Genomic DNA, 16,322 nt, shown 5'->3' with positions numbered 1-16,322 from the left:
ACTTAGTTGAAAAGATACTGAAAGCTTTGAGTACAAGTTTTTAATATTCTAGGTGTTGAAATAAAACAAACACATAAAACACGTATGTTGCATTTCTAAGTCAGTTGTTGTCTCACATATAACACTTGTGTGATTGAAATGCAAGCAGAATAAGCTACATTTTTCATGGAACACCATTATTACTTGAAGGAATAACTGATGGAAAAAAATCAAAGTAAAACAGAGGTAGGCATTTGGCAGACATTTGCTTGAAAATAAATCACTAACACTTCATGACAATTTTTGTTGCAAAGTTGAAGATCTGAATTTCTGACATCTTGAGTCTGCCGCTGTGAACTTGAAAGCTTTCTGCTTCTCATAGTATTTTTAGAGAATATGGGTGGTGATAGTAACAAATGTGAATCTTTTATGGTATTGTTAATGGAGTAGAATATTTGCATAACCAGTGAACTAATATTTTCTAATTCAAATCATACATAGTGAAAGATGTATTCAAGGTGCAATATAGACCAATGGATTTTAATGTAACAGAGCAAGAAATGAAGTTCAGTGATATGGTTTGAGATTCCATACTGTAATTAACCATTTAGACATCACCAATTGTCAAGTTTTGATGTAGCACAAAAGAAGAATGGTGGATGCGTTTATTACCTTGATGGTGGTAATGGTATCAAGGATATATGCATATCTCCAAACTCATGAAATTATATATATTAAACATGTACAGTTTTTTGTATATCAACTATACCTCCACAAGGCTGTTTTTTTAAAAACAATTCACAATTTTCTGAAAAAGCTATTGACATGCTCATTGTCTTTTATCTCTTAGAGAATGAAACATGGTAAGCCAAGATTCTCTTTCTATATTCAACTAAATATATTGTCACAGGTTGAATGCAGAGTCAGAATACAATCCAACTGTCTTCTATTAATTCATTTATTAAGTAGACATGCAAAAAATATAAGACAATGCCATTCATCTTATTTTAAATATATTATTCTATTATATATTAATATGCAATGGGTTTGTTGTTTTATTTATAAATAAACTAATAATAAATGTTTTAAAGTTCTCAATTCTAACTTCCAGTAAGATAAATATTGATAGACATAACCTAAATAAGTAGAATCTGTTTAATGTTCTAAATATTTTTTTTAAGAATGTAAAGGTCAGAACACCAAAAAATACCTGAGAACTGGCGCTGTACCTCACTCTATAAAACAGTCACTCTAGGAAGTGATAAACAATAGATTCTGCCTTACAAAAACGTCTCTTAGTTTCTCACTGCCTCCTTTACGAAGGCTTTTTTCTAAGACTCGTCTGCAATACAAAGTTGTAAAAGAACCAGAAAGATTTTGGAAAACATTTTTAATATCAAATATGTAACTGCAGAATACACAAAGAGTTATCAGATGAAATGCCTACTACTAAAGGAATATAGTCATGATAGATGTGTTCTGATTCTTGCCAATTCACCTTGTGATGATATTGGCAAAGTTGTTTATACCATTTTGATTCACTTGACTTTAGAATTTAAGTAAACTAAAAAAAAATCAGGTTTAGAATTTTGCAGAAAAGCAAGATAAGTTGTGTTAAACTTTTCTCTATCAAGTTTTATTGGAAAATTATCATCGCTAAATTTTATTAATCTTTTTGCCTATATAATACTGAAAAGGTCATATTCTCCTTTGTCATGGTATGCTTTGAAATCATTTTTTCTCAGTCTTTCTTGTATCCAGGGTAGCAGATGACTCAATGGTTAAGTGTTATCCTGAAATGGACAGGACCAAATTAAAACATTGGCTGGAACTTGTTTTAATCAGGAAGCCAAGGTTGGTGGTGGGCAGCAGGACGCCAAATTTATCAAAAGCCCAACAACAATCAAAGCCAAGATTATTTTTAAAACACAAATGTTCAATTTCTGAGGAGATTCTTATAATCCAGAGCACTGCTTACATTAGCCCTTAATTGTCACTTACATTTTGATCATTTAATTGTTAATAAACTATTCTGTCTAATCATGTGGTAAAAAGCAATAAAGAAGTGATAATCCAAATAGTAACCACATGGAAACTATGTGGAAGATAACAAATAGGAATTGAGGAAAAAAATCAAATTACTATTCTAAAATTTTTCCATTTATTCAATAGGATTGAGAAACAGAACTTGCCATGAGTTAGAAAAAAAGAAATATAAAATACTGTACTTCCTTAAGCAATTAACATTTCTTTCTTTTTTTTTTTTTTTTTGAGATGGAGTTTCGTTCTTGTTACCCAGGCTGGAGTGCAATGGCGCGATCTCGGCTCACCACAACCTCTGCCTCCTGGGTTCAGGCAATTCTCCTGCCTCAGCCTCCTGAGTAGCTGGGATTACAGGCACGCGCCACCACGCCCAGCTAATTTTTTGTATTTTTAGTAGAGACGGGGTTTCACCGTGTTGACCAGGATGGTCTCGATCTCTTGACCTCGTGATTCACCCGCCTCGGCCTCCCACAGTGCTGGGATTACAGGCTTGAGCCAGGGCGCCCGGCCGCAATTAACATTTCAACACAAATGATAAGACTGACAAAGTTGATGTAAAAGTATAAAAATAAAGTAGTCTTTAAATAGGATACCACCCTACGTGTCAAGTATATGATAAAGATGAAGTACTATAAGATAGCAGTCAGAGACGACTATGTAAGCAAGACAAGCTATTTGAGGTAGGCACTCAGGAATGTTATGGAGTAGAGGTCAGAAGGAGCGGAGGGAAGTTATTTGAGGTAAAAAAGAATAGTCAGTTGCATAAAATAAGCATTCTTTTTCTGATGAAAAAGAATAAATATTGCATCTTTCTGATCACACTGCTGAAGAAGTAATGGACATATAAAAATCTAAAGTTATTAATCTTCATATTGATCTAGGAGCAGAAGACCAGTTGGGCATATTATGAATGCAAGGTTTATTTTGCAGATATGAATTAGAATTAATTCAGTGTTTTACAGCCAGATATATTTTTGTCCTGTTGATTTTTATAAAATTTTTGCAAAAATGACTCAGTCTTTCCATAGATTTAGAAGGTTTATTTTGTTTTAATTTCTGTTCTTCTCTACAAAAATCCACATGGATTTGACATAATCACAAATTATGCAGTGTAAAAAAATCTTTAATAAAAACTTTCACATTAGATATTATGAAAACACTCATCCAGGTGATTTGTAAATAAACCCTTCCACTTTCAATCATATCTTTAGTGATTACCAACTGTTAAATAATCTTTCTACCAGAAAGTGTCAGCTATATTATATTACAGGGAGAAAGGGAATAATAAATGCGGTCAACCCAGAAGTCTTGAAATATTGCTAGTTACCCTTCCAAGACTAAACCAGGTAGAAGTCAAATCTCTGAATACAAGTTCTGAAGCTGAGGTTGCAACTAATAGACTACAAAAACAAACAAACGAACAAAAAAGCCTAGGACCAGATGGATTCATAGCTGAATTCTACCAGGGGTACAAAGAGGAGCTGGTTAATATTCCTTCTGAAACTATTGCAAATAATAGAAAAACAGGGACTCCTTCCTAACTCATTTTGTGACGCCAGCATCATCCTGATACCAAAATTTGGCAGAGACACAACAAAAAATAAAATTTCCCTGATGAATATCAATGCAAAAATCCTCAATAAAACATTGGTAAATTGAATCCAGCGGTACATAAAAAAGCTTATCCACCACAATCAAGTCAGCTTCATTCCTGGGATGCAGGGCTTGTTCAACATATGCAAATCAATAAACATAATCTGTCACATAAAAAGAACCAATGACAAAACCCACATGATTATCTCAATAGATGCAGAAAAAGCCTTTGATAAAATTCAACATCCCTTCAGGTTAAAAACTCTCAATAAACTAGGTGTTGATGGAACATATCTTAAAATACTAAGAACCTTTTATGACAAACCCATAGCCAATATCATACTGAATGGGCAAAAGCTGGAAGCATTTCCTTTGAAAAGTGGCACAAGACAAGGATGCCCTCTCTCACCACTCCTATTCAACATAGTATTAAAAGCTCTGGCCAGGGCAATCAGGCAAGAGAAAGAAATAAATAAAGAGTATTCAAATAGGAAGAGAGGAAGTCAAATTGCCTCTGTTTGCAGATGACATGATTGTAAAATTAGAAAACACCATTGTCTCAGTCCAAAATCTCCTTAAGCTGATAAGCAACTTCAGCAAAGTCTCAAGATACAAAATCAATGACAAAAATCACAAGCATGCCTATGTACCAACAATAGACAAGCAGAGAGCAAATCATAAGTGAATTTCCATTCACAATTGCTACAAAGAGAATAAAATAATTAGGCATGCAACTTATAAGGGATGTGAAGGATTTCTTCAAGAAGAATTATAAACCATTGCTCAAGGAAATAAGAGACGGCTCAAATAGAAAAATATTCTGGCCAGGCGTGGTGTCTCACACCTGCAATCCAAGCACTTTGGAGGCCAACGCGGGTGGATCACCTGAGGTTGGGAGTACAAGATCAGCCTGATCAACATGGTGAAACCCCATCTTAGAAAAAAATAAAAATTAAAAATATATACATATTCCATGCTCATGGATAAGAAGAATCAATATCACAAAAATGGCCATATTGCCCAAAGTAATTTATAGATTCAATGCTATTCCCATCAAACTACCATCGACTTTCCTTGTGGAATTAGAAAAAAAAAAAAAAAAAAAACTACTTTAAATTTTATATGGAACCAAAAAAGAGCCCGAATAGCCAACACAATCCTAAGCAAAAAGAAAAATGCTGGAGGCATCATACTACCTGACTTCAAAATATACTCAAGGCTACAGTAACCAAAACATCATGGTACTGGTCAAAACAGATATTTGACCAATGGAATTAAACAGAGACCTCAGAAATAACACCAGACATCTACAACCAATTGATCTTCAACAAATGTGACAAAAACAAGCAATGGGGAAAGGATTCCTTGTTTAACTAAATGGTACTGAAAAAACTGGCTAGCCATATACACAAAACTGAAACTGGACCCCTTTCTTACACCTTATGTAAAAATTAATTCAAGATGGATTAAAAACTTAAATGTAAAACCCCAAGCCATACAAATGGTTTCCTGTCTACAAGAAAGCTTAGGCAATACCATTCAGGACATAGGTATGGGACAAGACTTCATGACTAAAACATCAAAAGCAATTGCAACAAAAGCCAAAATTGACAAATGGAATATAATTAAACTAAAGAGCTTCTGCACAATAAAATAAACTATCATTGGAGTGAACAGGCAACCTACAGAATAGGAGAAAAATTCTGCATTCTACTCATCGGACAAAGGTCTAATATCCAGAATCTACAAGGAACTTAAACAAATGTACAATAAAAAAAAAAAGAACCCCTTCAAAAAGTGGGTGAAGGGGCTGGGCACAGTCGTGCACGCCTGTAATCCCAGCACTTTGGGAGGCCAAGGTCAAGAGGCTGAGACCATCCTGGCCAACATTGTGAAGCCTATCTCCACTAAAAATACAAAAATTACCTGGGTGTGATGGCATGCACCTTTAGTCCCAGCTACTCAGGAGGCTGAGGCAGGAGTATTGCTTGAACCCAGGAGGAGGAGGTTGCAGTGAGCCAAGATCTCATCACTGCACTGCAGACTGGCGACAGAGCAAGACTCCATTTCCAAAAAAAAAAAAAAGTTGGTGAAGGATATGTACAGACACTTCTCAAAAGAAGACATTTATATGACCAAGAAAACATATGAAAAAAAAGCTCATCATCATGGTCATTAGAGAAGTGCAAATCAAAACCACAAAGAAATACCATCTCATGCCAGTCTGAAAGGCCATTACTAAAATGTCAAGAAACAACAGATGCTGGTGAGGCTGTGGAGAAACAGGAATGCTTTTACACTGTTGGTGGGAGTGTAAATTAGTAAATTAGTTCAACCATTGCTGAAGACAGTGTGGCAATTCCTCAAGAATCTAGAACCAGAAATACCATTTGACCCAGCAAACTCAATACTGGGTATATACCCAAAGGATTATAAATAATTCCACTATAAAGACATGTGCAAGTTTGTTTAGTGCAGCACTATTTACAACAGCAAAGCCTTGCAACCAATTCAAATGCCCATCAGTGATACACTAAGAAAATGTAGCACATATACACCATGGAATACTATGCAGCCATAGGATGCATAGTATGAGTTCATGTCATTTGCAGCATGTGGATGAAGCTGGAAGCCATAATTCTCAGCAAACTAACACAGGAACAGAAAATCAAATACCATATGTGCTCATTTATAGGTGGAATTTGAACAATGAGAACATATGGACACAGAGAAGGGAACATCACACACACTGGGATATATCGGATGGTGGCCGGCAAGGGGAGAAAGAGGATTAGGATGGATACCTAATGCGCATGGCGCTTAAAATCTACAAGATGTGTTGATAGATTCAGCAAACCACCATGGCACATGCATACCTATGTTAATAAACCTGCACGTTGTGCACATGTATCCCAGAATTTAAAGTATATATATTTACTTTACATATAGCTTTACATATATATTTACATATACATATATGTACATTATATATACATATATATTTCTTTATATATACATATACCTAGTGAAAATATAAAAATGTTTTCATCTATGAATATTCATTTTAAAGATGCAATTACTATATTCAAATAAATAATAATGACCAAGTAACTTGAATAGTTATATCTGATTATCAAATATTGTGGCCAATTAGGGATTACCACATATAAATTATTAACTTTGAAAATATTAAATTAAATAAAGTTTAAAAGAATTTTAACATTTCTGAAAGTTTTGAATACTCTTTAATCATTATGCCAGTGAGTCACAGAATTTCTAAAGTACTTCTGAATAAGAAAATAATGTGATTTTTCTAAGGGTTAAATGAAATGTAATACATACAGGGTATTTATAAGAGTGTCTAGAACATAATAAAGTTACCTATTATTACGATGATTATAGAATCAACCATGTATGTAATTTAAAGTGATTTAAAGTGCTCTAAAAATATTAACCAGAGTTTCCTTTAGATAGTTCTTGTCATTCTTTATGTACTTAATTTATTCAGGATCTGTATATTTAATATTTATATTTACAATTGATTTTTCGAACACAGCTTTGTTAAAACACTTTTATTCAGCTTCTCTATCTGTAAGTTTTCACTTATATCTTCTGTAAATTTATATTAGTATCCATATTATACAAGAGTATAATATGGATACTAAAATAAATTTGAAAATCTTGAGTTTATTTATTTTGTATTTTTCTGAAAGTCATTGTTAGCAATAATCTTTAGGCACCATGGAAGTGTATGGCAAACATTAATATAGTCCTTGGTTTATAACAACATAATAAATTGTTAGATGGAATACCAGATTCTGATATTTCAGCTATGAAAATAAAAATTTTAAACGCAAGGCATAATAAAAAATCTCCACATTTAAAATTGAACATTTTCAACAAAAATAGATGTAGTCTTCCCAGAGCCTTTATTATGTCAATGTTAAACAACTCAACCTTTTTATCTTGAGTTGTTTTTTTTAAGCAATAAAGTTAATTTAATAAAAAGTAAGGACTTTTTGAGATAAGGTTAACACCAATATGATTTCTTTTGGTAAAAATAACAATACTTCGTAGCAATGGGAAAAATGGCATTATTTGGTAATAATTGTATCAGATATTTTTAACTGTAAATAAACAGTTACCACAAAATGTGAAATAATCATGTATTCTATAAAATTAATGTTACACAAGAAAGATTCATGTATCTTGTGTAACATATTGAGACTGAGGTAGAAAAATATCAATTTGCACACATTTAAATGGCAATTTGTCTTTGTGCAAAACAGTCGAACAGCCCTAAGAGTGGAAGTAAATGACTTGTGGAATAATGTAAAGTAGTTTTAAAACCTCTATGATTTGAAAATTTTGCAAAAATAAGCGCACACTTATTTTAAGTGTTACCTACCAAAGTATATGTAATAAGAAAAGTTTTCTCTTAGTCCATTTTACTCTTCTCTATCTCCAACTAAGAAAGATGATATTATAACAGACAAGATAATACATAGTTAGGCATGTTACTGTTTAGCCAGGTAATTTATAGCTTTAATAAATAATATTTTAATTGAAGAAATTCTTTATACATTAAAACTTTGGGAGGGAAACAAGATGGCCGAATAGACACAACTCTGGTGCACAACACCCAGTGAGAGAGAAACAGAAATTGAGAGATCTCCTAGTTCCAACTGAGGTACCAGGTGCATTTCAATGGGTTTGGTCATACTGTGAGCAAAGCCCAGACAGGGCAGACTGAGGCAGGGAGGGGTGCTGCCTCAACCAGAAAGTGCATCTGACTAGTGAGTCAGAAGCTCCCCAACCAGCACCCCGGTCCAGATACAGGCTTCCCCCAAAGCCTCAGCAATCCACAGAACAGAGGCTCTTTGTCAGTTTAGTGCCAGGAATTACAAGTGCAGAGTTGAATAATAATCCATGATGGTGTCCCAGATTGTCACACAGATCTAAGCAAATGCATAAACCCATAAGCCAACTGGGAGAGCCTGCAGATGGAGCTATCGCCCTCTCCCCCCCACCCCCCCCCCCAGAGAAAAAAGAAGCTGAAAGCAGGAAGCCAGATGGAACCGCTGGGTGGGCTCTTCCCCCATGACTGGAGAGAGAGGAAGCTGAAAGCGGGGAGACAGACAGTGTGGCAGAGCGAGTCCCTACCCTCTCGCACAAACCCCAGAGGACTGAAGGACTAACTAGCCGGTTACACAGCCAGTGCCTCAGTCTAAGCTGAATCCTGAATGAGCCAGCTCCACAGAGGAAAGGCATAACCCTTTCACCCATTAAAGAGGTGGGACTAGGCTTCATGTTTTAACAAAAAATACAGGAAGCCTACTTAGCAACGGGATGGTGTTCTTGACCACTCAGCAGAGCCTCCAGGTCAGCAGAAGAGGCAGGCCTAACCTCCCAGTGTAAACAAAAAAGACACAGGAAGCCTACCTATCAACCTGAAAGAGTCCCTGGAAACCCAGTAGCACCTACACAGACAAGTGACATCATCAAGCAGCTTCCTGAGATCAGAGCTAGAAAAATCCATGAAGATGGGAAAAAAACCAGTGCAAAAAAGATGAAACCATCGAAAACCAGAACACCTCTTCTCCTTCAAGGGATCACAACTCCTCATTAACACGGAACACAATGTAGCAGAGAAAGAGTACAACAAATTGACAGAAACAGGTTTCAGAAGGTGAATAATAAACTTTTCTGAGCTAAAGGAACACCTTCTAACCCAATGCAAAGAAACTAAAATCCTTGAAAAAAGGTTAGACGAAGTCCTAACTAGAATAACCAACTTAGAGAAAAACATAAAAGACCTGATGGAGTTGCAAAACACAGTACGAGAACTATGTGAAGCAAACACAAGTTTTAATAGCCTAATTGATAAAGCAGAAGAAGGGATACCAGAGATTGAAGATCAACTCAATGAAATAAAAAGAGAAGACACAACAAGAGAAAAAAGAGTGAAAATAAATGAACAAAGCCTCCAAGAAATATGGGTTTATGTGAAAAGACCTAATCTATGCTTGATCAGTGTACCTGAATATGATGGGGAGAATGAATCCAAGCTGGAAAACACAGTCCAGGGTATTATTCAGGAGAACTTCCCCAACCTAGCAAGGTAGTCCAACATTCAAATCCAAAAAATACAGAGAACTCCACAAAGATATTCCTCAAGAAGAGCAACTGCAAGGCACATAATTGTCAGATTCACCAGGCTTGAAATGAAGGAAAAAAAGCTAAGGTAGCCAGAGAGAAAGGTCAGGTCACCCACAGAGGGAAGCCAATCAGACTCAAGTGGATCTTTCCGCAGAAAATCTACAAGCCAGAAGAGAGAAGGGGCCAATATTCAACATCCTTAAAGAAAAGAACTTTCAACCCAGAATCTCATACCCAGCCAAACTAAGCTTCATAAGTGAATGAGAAATAAAATCCTTTATGGACAAGCAATTACTGAGAGATTTCATCACCACCAGGCCTGCCTTACAAGAGCCCTTGAAAGAAACACTAAACACGGAAAGGAACAAGTACCAGCCACTGCAAAAGCACATCAAATGGTCAAGACCAAAAATACAATGAAGAAACTGAGTCAACTAACGGGCAAGGAAACCAGCCAGTAACAAAATGGCAGGATCAAATTCAAACATAACAATATTAACACTGAATGTAAATGGCCAAACACCCCAATCAAAAGACACAGACAGGCAAACTGGATAAGTCAAGACCCATTGGGGTGCTGCATTCAGGAAACCCATCTCACATACAAAGACACACATATGCTCAAAATAAAGGAATGGAAGATTTGCCAAGCAAATGGAGAACAAAAAATAGCAGGGATTGCAATCCTAGTCTCTGATAAAACAGACTTCAAACCAACAAAGATCAAAAGAGACATAGAAGGGCATTACATAATGATAAAAGGATCAATATAACAAGAAGAGCTAACTATCCTAAATATATACGCACCCAACATAGGAGCAAGCAAGTTCTTAATGACCTAAAAGGAGATTTAGACTCCCAAACAATAATAGTGGGAGAATTTAACACTCCACTGTTAATATTAGACAGATTAACAAGACAGAAAATTAACAAGGACATCTATGACTTGAACACAGAGCTGGACCAAGCGGACCTAATAGACATATGCGGAATGCTCCACCCCAAATCCACAGAATATACATTCTTCTCAGCACCACATTGCACTTACGCCAAAATTGACCACATAATTGGAAGCAAATCACTCCTCAGTAAATGCAAAATAATGGAAATCATAACAAACAGTCTATCAGACCACAACACAATCAGATTAGAACTCAGGATTAAGAAACTCACTCAAATCCACACAACTGCTAGGAAACTGAACAACTTGCTTCTGAGTGTTGACTGGATAAATAATGAAATGAAGGCAGAAACAAAGATGTTCTTCAAAACCAGTCAGAATGAAGACACAGCTTACCAGAATCTCTGGGACACCTTTAAAGCAGTGTCGAGAGGAAAATTTATAGCAATAAATGCCCACATGAGAAACAAGGAAAGATCTAAAATCAACACCCTATCATCAAAATAGAAAGAGCTAGAGGAGCAAGATCAAGAAAACTCAAAAGCTAGCAGAAGACAAGAAATAACTAAGATGAGAGCAGAACTGAGGGAGATAGAGACACAAAAAAAACTTCAAAAAATCAATAAATCCAGGAGCTGGTTATTTAAAAAGATCAACAAAATAGACCACTAGCCGGACTAATAAAAAAGAAAAGAGAGAAGAATCAAATAGATGCAATAAAAAATTATAAAGGGGATTCACCACTGATTCTACAGAAATACATACTACCATCAGAGATTACTATAAATGACTCTATACACACAAACCAGTAAATCTGGAAGAAATGGTTAAATATCTGGACACTTGCACTCTACCAAGACTAAACCAGGAAGGTGTTGAAACCTTGAATAGACCAATAACAAGGGCTGAAGTTGAGGCAGCAATCAACAGCCTACCAACCAAAAAAATCCAGGTCCTGATGAGTTCACAGCCGAATTCTACCAGACTTAAAAAGTGGAGCTGGTTCCATTCCTTCTGAAACTATACCAAACAATACAAAAAGAGGGAATCCTCCCTAACTCATTTTATGAGATCAACATCATCCTGATACCAAAATCAGGCAGAGACTCAACTGAAAAAGAAAACTTCAGGCCAATATCCATGATAAACATAGATGCAAATATCTTCAATAAAATATTGGCAAACCCAATACAACAGCACATTAAAAAGATTATTCATCACAATCAAGTAGGCTTCATCCTGGGGATGCAAGGCTAGTTTACTGTACGCAAGTCCATAAATGTAATCAATCACATAAACAGAACCAAAGACAAACACCACATGATTGTCTCAGTAGATGGAGAGAAGGCGTTTGGCAAAATTCAACAGTGCTTTATGCTAAAAAAACTCTCAATAAACTAGGTATTGATGGAATGTATCATAAAGTAATAAAGTATTTATGACAAACCCACAGCCAATATCATACTGAACAGGCAAAAGCTGGAAGCATTCCCTTTGAAATCAGGCAGTAGACAAGGATGCCCTCTCTCATCAGTCCTATTCAATAAACTATTGGAAGTTCTAGCCAGAGCAATCAGGCAAGAAAAAGAAATAAAGCATATTCAATCAGGAAAGGAGGAAGTCAAACTGTCTCTATTTGTAGAAGACATGATTGTATATTTACAAGAAGACCCCATTGTCTCAGCCCAAAATCTCCTCAAACCGATAAGCAACTTCAGCAGTCTCAGGATACAAACTCAATCTGGAGAAATCACAAGCATTCCTATACGCCAATAACAGACTTAAAGAAAGCCAAATTAAGGATGAACTGCCATTCACAATTGTTACAAAGAGAATAAAATATCTAGGAATGTAACTAACTAAGGATGTAAGGGACCTCTTCAAGGAGAACTACAAATCACTGTTCAGTGAAATAAGAAAAGGCAAAAGCAGATGGAAAAACATTACATGCTCATGGTTAGGAAGAAGCAACATTGTGAAAATGGCCATATTGCCCAATGCAATTTATAGATTCAATCATGTCCCCATCAAGCTATCTACAACTCTCTTCACAGAATTGGAAAAAACCACCTTAAGCTTCATATGGAACCAAGAGAGCCCACATAGCCAAGACAATTCTTAGCAAAAAGAACAAAGCTAGAGGCATCACACTACCGGACTTCAAACTATGCTACAAGGCTACAGTAATCAAAACAGCATGGTACTGGTACCAAAACAGAGAAATAGAGCAATGGAATAGAACAGAAGCCTCAGGGGCAATGCTACACATCTACAACCATCTGATCTTTGATAAAACTCACAAAAACAAGCAATGGGGAAAGGATTCCATTTTTAATAAATGGTGTTGGGAAAACTGGCTAGCCATATGCAGAAAGCTGCAACTGGACCCCTTCCTGACACCTTACACTAAAATTAAATCCAGATGGATTAAAGACTTAAACATAAAACCTAACACCATAAAAACCCTAGAAGAAAACCTAGGCAAAACCATTCAGGACATAGGCATAGGCAAGGACTTCATAACTAAAACACCAAAAGCATTGGCAACAAAAGCCAAAACAGGCAAATGGGATCTCCTTAAACTCCAGAGCTTCTGTACAGCAAAAGAAACAATTGTTAGAGTGAACCAGCAAACAACAGAATGGGAAAAGATTTTTGCAATCTACCTGTCTGACATAGCGCTAATATACAGAATCTACAAAGAACTAAAACAGATTTACAAGAGAAAAACAAACCAACCCACCGAAAAGTGGGCAGACGACATGAACAGACATTTTTCAAAGGAAGACATTTATGAGGCCAACAAACATATGAAAAAATGCTCATCATCACTGGTTATTAGAGAAATGCAAATCAAAATCACACTGAGATATCATCTTATGCCAGTTAGAATGGTGATCATTAAAAAATCTAGAGACAACAGATGCTATAGAGAATGTGGAGCAATAGGAACACTTTTACACTGTTGGTGGGAGTGTAAATTATTTCAATCATTGTTGAAGACAGTGTGGCAATTCCTCAAGGACCTAGAAATAGAAATTCCATTTGACCCAGCAATCCCATTACTGGGTATTCATCCAAACGATTTTCAATAGTTCTATTATAAAGACACATGCACACATATGTTCATTGTGGCACTGTGTACAATAGCAAAGACCTGGAACCAACCCAAATGCCCATCGATGATAAACTGGAGAAGGAAAATGTGGCACATATCAGCATGGAATACTATGCAGCCATAAAAAATGATGAGTTTGTGTCCTTTGTAGGGACATGGATGAATCTGGAAACCATCATTCTCAGCAAACTGACACAAGAACAGAAAATCGAACACTGCATGTTCTCACTCATAGGTAGGTGTTGAATAATGAGAACACATGGACAAGGTGGGGGGCACACTGAGGTCTGTTGGGGGGGAATAGGGAAGGTACAGCAGGGTTAGGGAGGTTGGGGAGGGATAACATGGGGAGAAATGCCAGATACAGGTGACGGGGACGGAGGCAGCAAACCACATTGGCATGTACATACCTATGCAACAATCCTGCATGTTCTGCACATGTACTCCAGAATCTAAAGTGCAATAAAATATATATATGTGTATATATATGTGTGTATATATATGTATATATACATATTATATATATATATATACATATATATACACATATATATGTGTGTATATATATGTGTGTGTGTGTGTGTGTGTGTGTATATTTTATGGCCAGCAATGCTTGTTATGTATCCATCAACAAAAAATTGTTGACCACCTACTGCCAAAGACAAATATATATATATATTTGTGTGTGTGTGTGTATATATGTGTGTGTGCGTGTGTGTATATATATATATATATATATATGGATATATATATATATATTTCCAATGAGGATTTTATAAAACCTTTACTTATAAGTTATGACCTAACTACTTTTTATTGAAGTCAAGTAAGAAAAAAAGATCCTCAAAATATAACAATAAGCTCGATAAAATTATTTTATGAACAACTCACTATTATGTTTATGGTACATTTTGACCCTCAAATGTTTTCTGTACCATACTATTTTATGCTAAGTAAAAATGATGTATCTTTCTTAAATGTTCAAAATATATGTACTAAGTAAAAATTAATATATAAATTAAAATAGGATTAATCAATATATATTTCCTGAGCTATAAGGAGTTAATTTTTTTCCTGTGAGACACTATAACAGAGATGAAGATGCCAGATTCATCACAACACACAGTAGACTACTGATTCTCCTGTGACTCTTCAAGTATTAAGAGAATTTAAAAAAAAATTAGAAAGGCGTGAAAGATGAAGCTTAGTATTGAATAAGATAAAGGGAGGATGTGACAGTTAAAAGAATTTAAAATATAAAGAGAGCCCTCTTTGTTGCAGTCTTGAAATGTATATGTAAAGCCCCAAAAAACATCCCCATAACTACCACAAAAATAAAATGTTGCTTTTTGCCAAGAGAGGAAATCCAGTTGCAATGACCAGTGAGTTCACAAATGCAAAGAAGAACAAGCATCAGGACTGAACAGGGCCATCTCTATTCCATGAAGCTTCCTCTTCTTCATACAATTAGGTGTCCTTCCTATTACTCACAAAACGCCCAGATATTTTTCTAATACACCACCCATCATACTGGACTGAAGTTGCCTGAGTATAGGTTTGTTTTATCACACCATGATGACCTTGATGGTGATATTTAGATTTGTCTTTGGCAGGAGGTGGTCAACAATTTTTTGTTGATGGATGCATAACAAGCATTGCTGGCCATAAAATCATTACCAAAAACTCTTCTTCTCCAAGCAAAAAAAATATGTGTAGCTTGGACTTGTTGCCATAAATATTAAACAGCAATGGTAAAGGTTATATCATTTTGTATGTTCTCAGAGTATTAATTAAAATTGATATTCATTAAAAGAGTCACATTATGCAATGTTTTGAAATTTTTATGTAATTACTTTTATGTAACAATAATGGTATATATAATGGGTATTTATACTTCCAAGGCAAGCTTGGCATTTCAAAAGAACTTAATTTTTAATTTGAAATTAATTTAAGCAATTCCATTCTGGCTTATATCCATGGCTGCCATGGGGGTGGGGAACACTAGGTTATGATATATACTTAAATTTATTAAACTTTTTGGAAAGTTGTCTGTCTATAACTAATACATGATTTGAGTTATTACCCGGCACTATTACCTCCGAACATCATACATGTGTAAGAAATAGATAGATTTATAATTAAATTAAAATGATCTTACACATAGCCACAATATTATCAACTCCAAATTTAACTGTTGTTATAAATAGGTTAATGATGAAAATAGTGCATGGACATAACTATCTTGAATTTTAAAGTTTACAAACCAGCTAACAATCACTTTTCACATAGTGAAGATTTCATCTATTATGTATACAAACTGTAACAGGTTATTTATTTTGGTTGTACAAATAGAAATGACGTTAATTGTTTTATCCACAGTCTCCTGCTCTACAGATAAACTACTTTCATGATTTCTTTAGTAAGAGCTACCTGTTGTCCAAAATATCACTGAATATATGCTTACTGAATCCCTGCTGTACACATAGCTTTATCTTGGAAACTATTTCCCATGTTAATATTGATAGTCAT

At 35.3% G+C, this 16,322-nt stretch overlaps 1 protein-coding gene across 2 annotated transcripts in view; it reads right to left on the bottom strand.

Annotated features, from left to right (window-relative positions):
- Nucleotides 1-16,322, bottom strand: part of NEGR1 (neuronal growth regulator 1) — a 930,734-nt gene that overhangs the window by 849,676 nt on the left and 64,736 nt on the right. The gene's annotated exons all lie outside the window — the stretch shown is intronic.

The sequence above is a fragment of the Sapajus apella genome, unplaced genomic scaffold, assembly GCF_009761245.1.
Source record: "Sapajus apella isolate SASKATOON/1434 unplaced genomic scaffold, GSC_monkey_1.0 scaffold36, whole genome shotgun sequence".
Lineage (NCBI taxonomy): Eukaryota > Metazoa > Chordata > Mammalia > Primates > Cebidae > Sapajus > Sapajus apella.
This window is presented reverse-complemented; position numbering and strand designations above follow the sequence as displayed.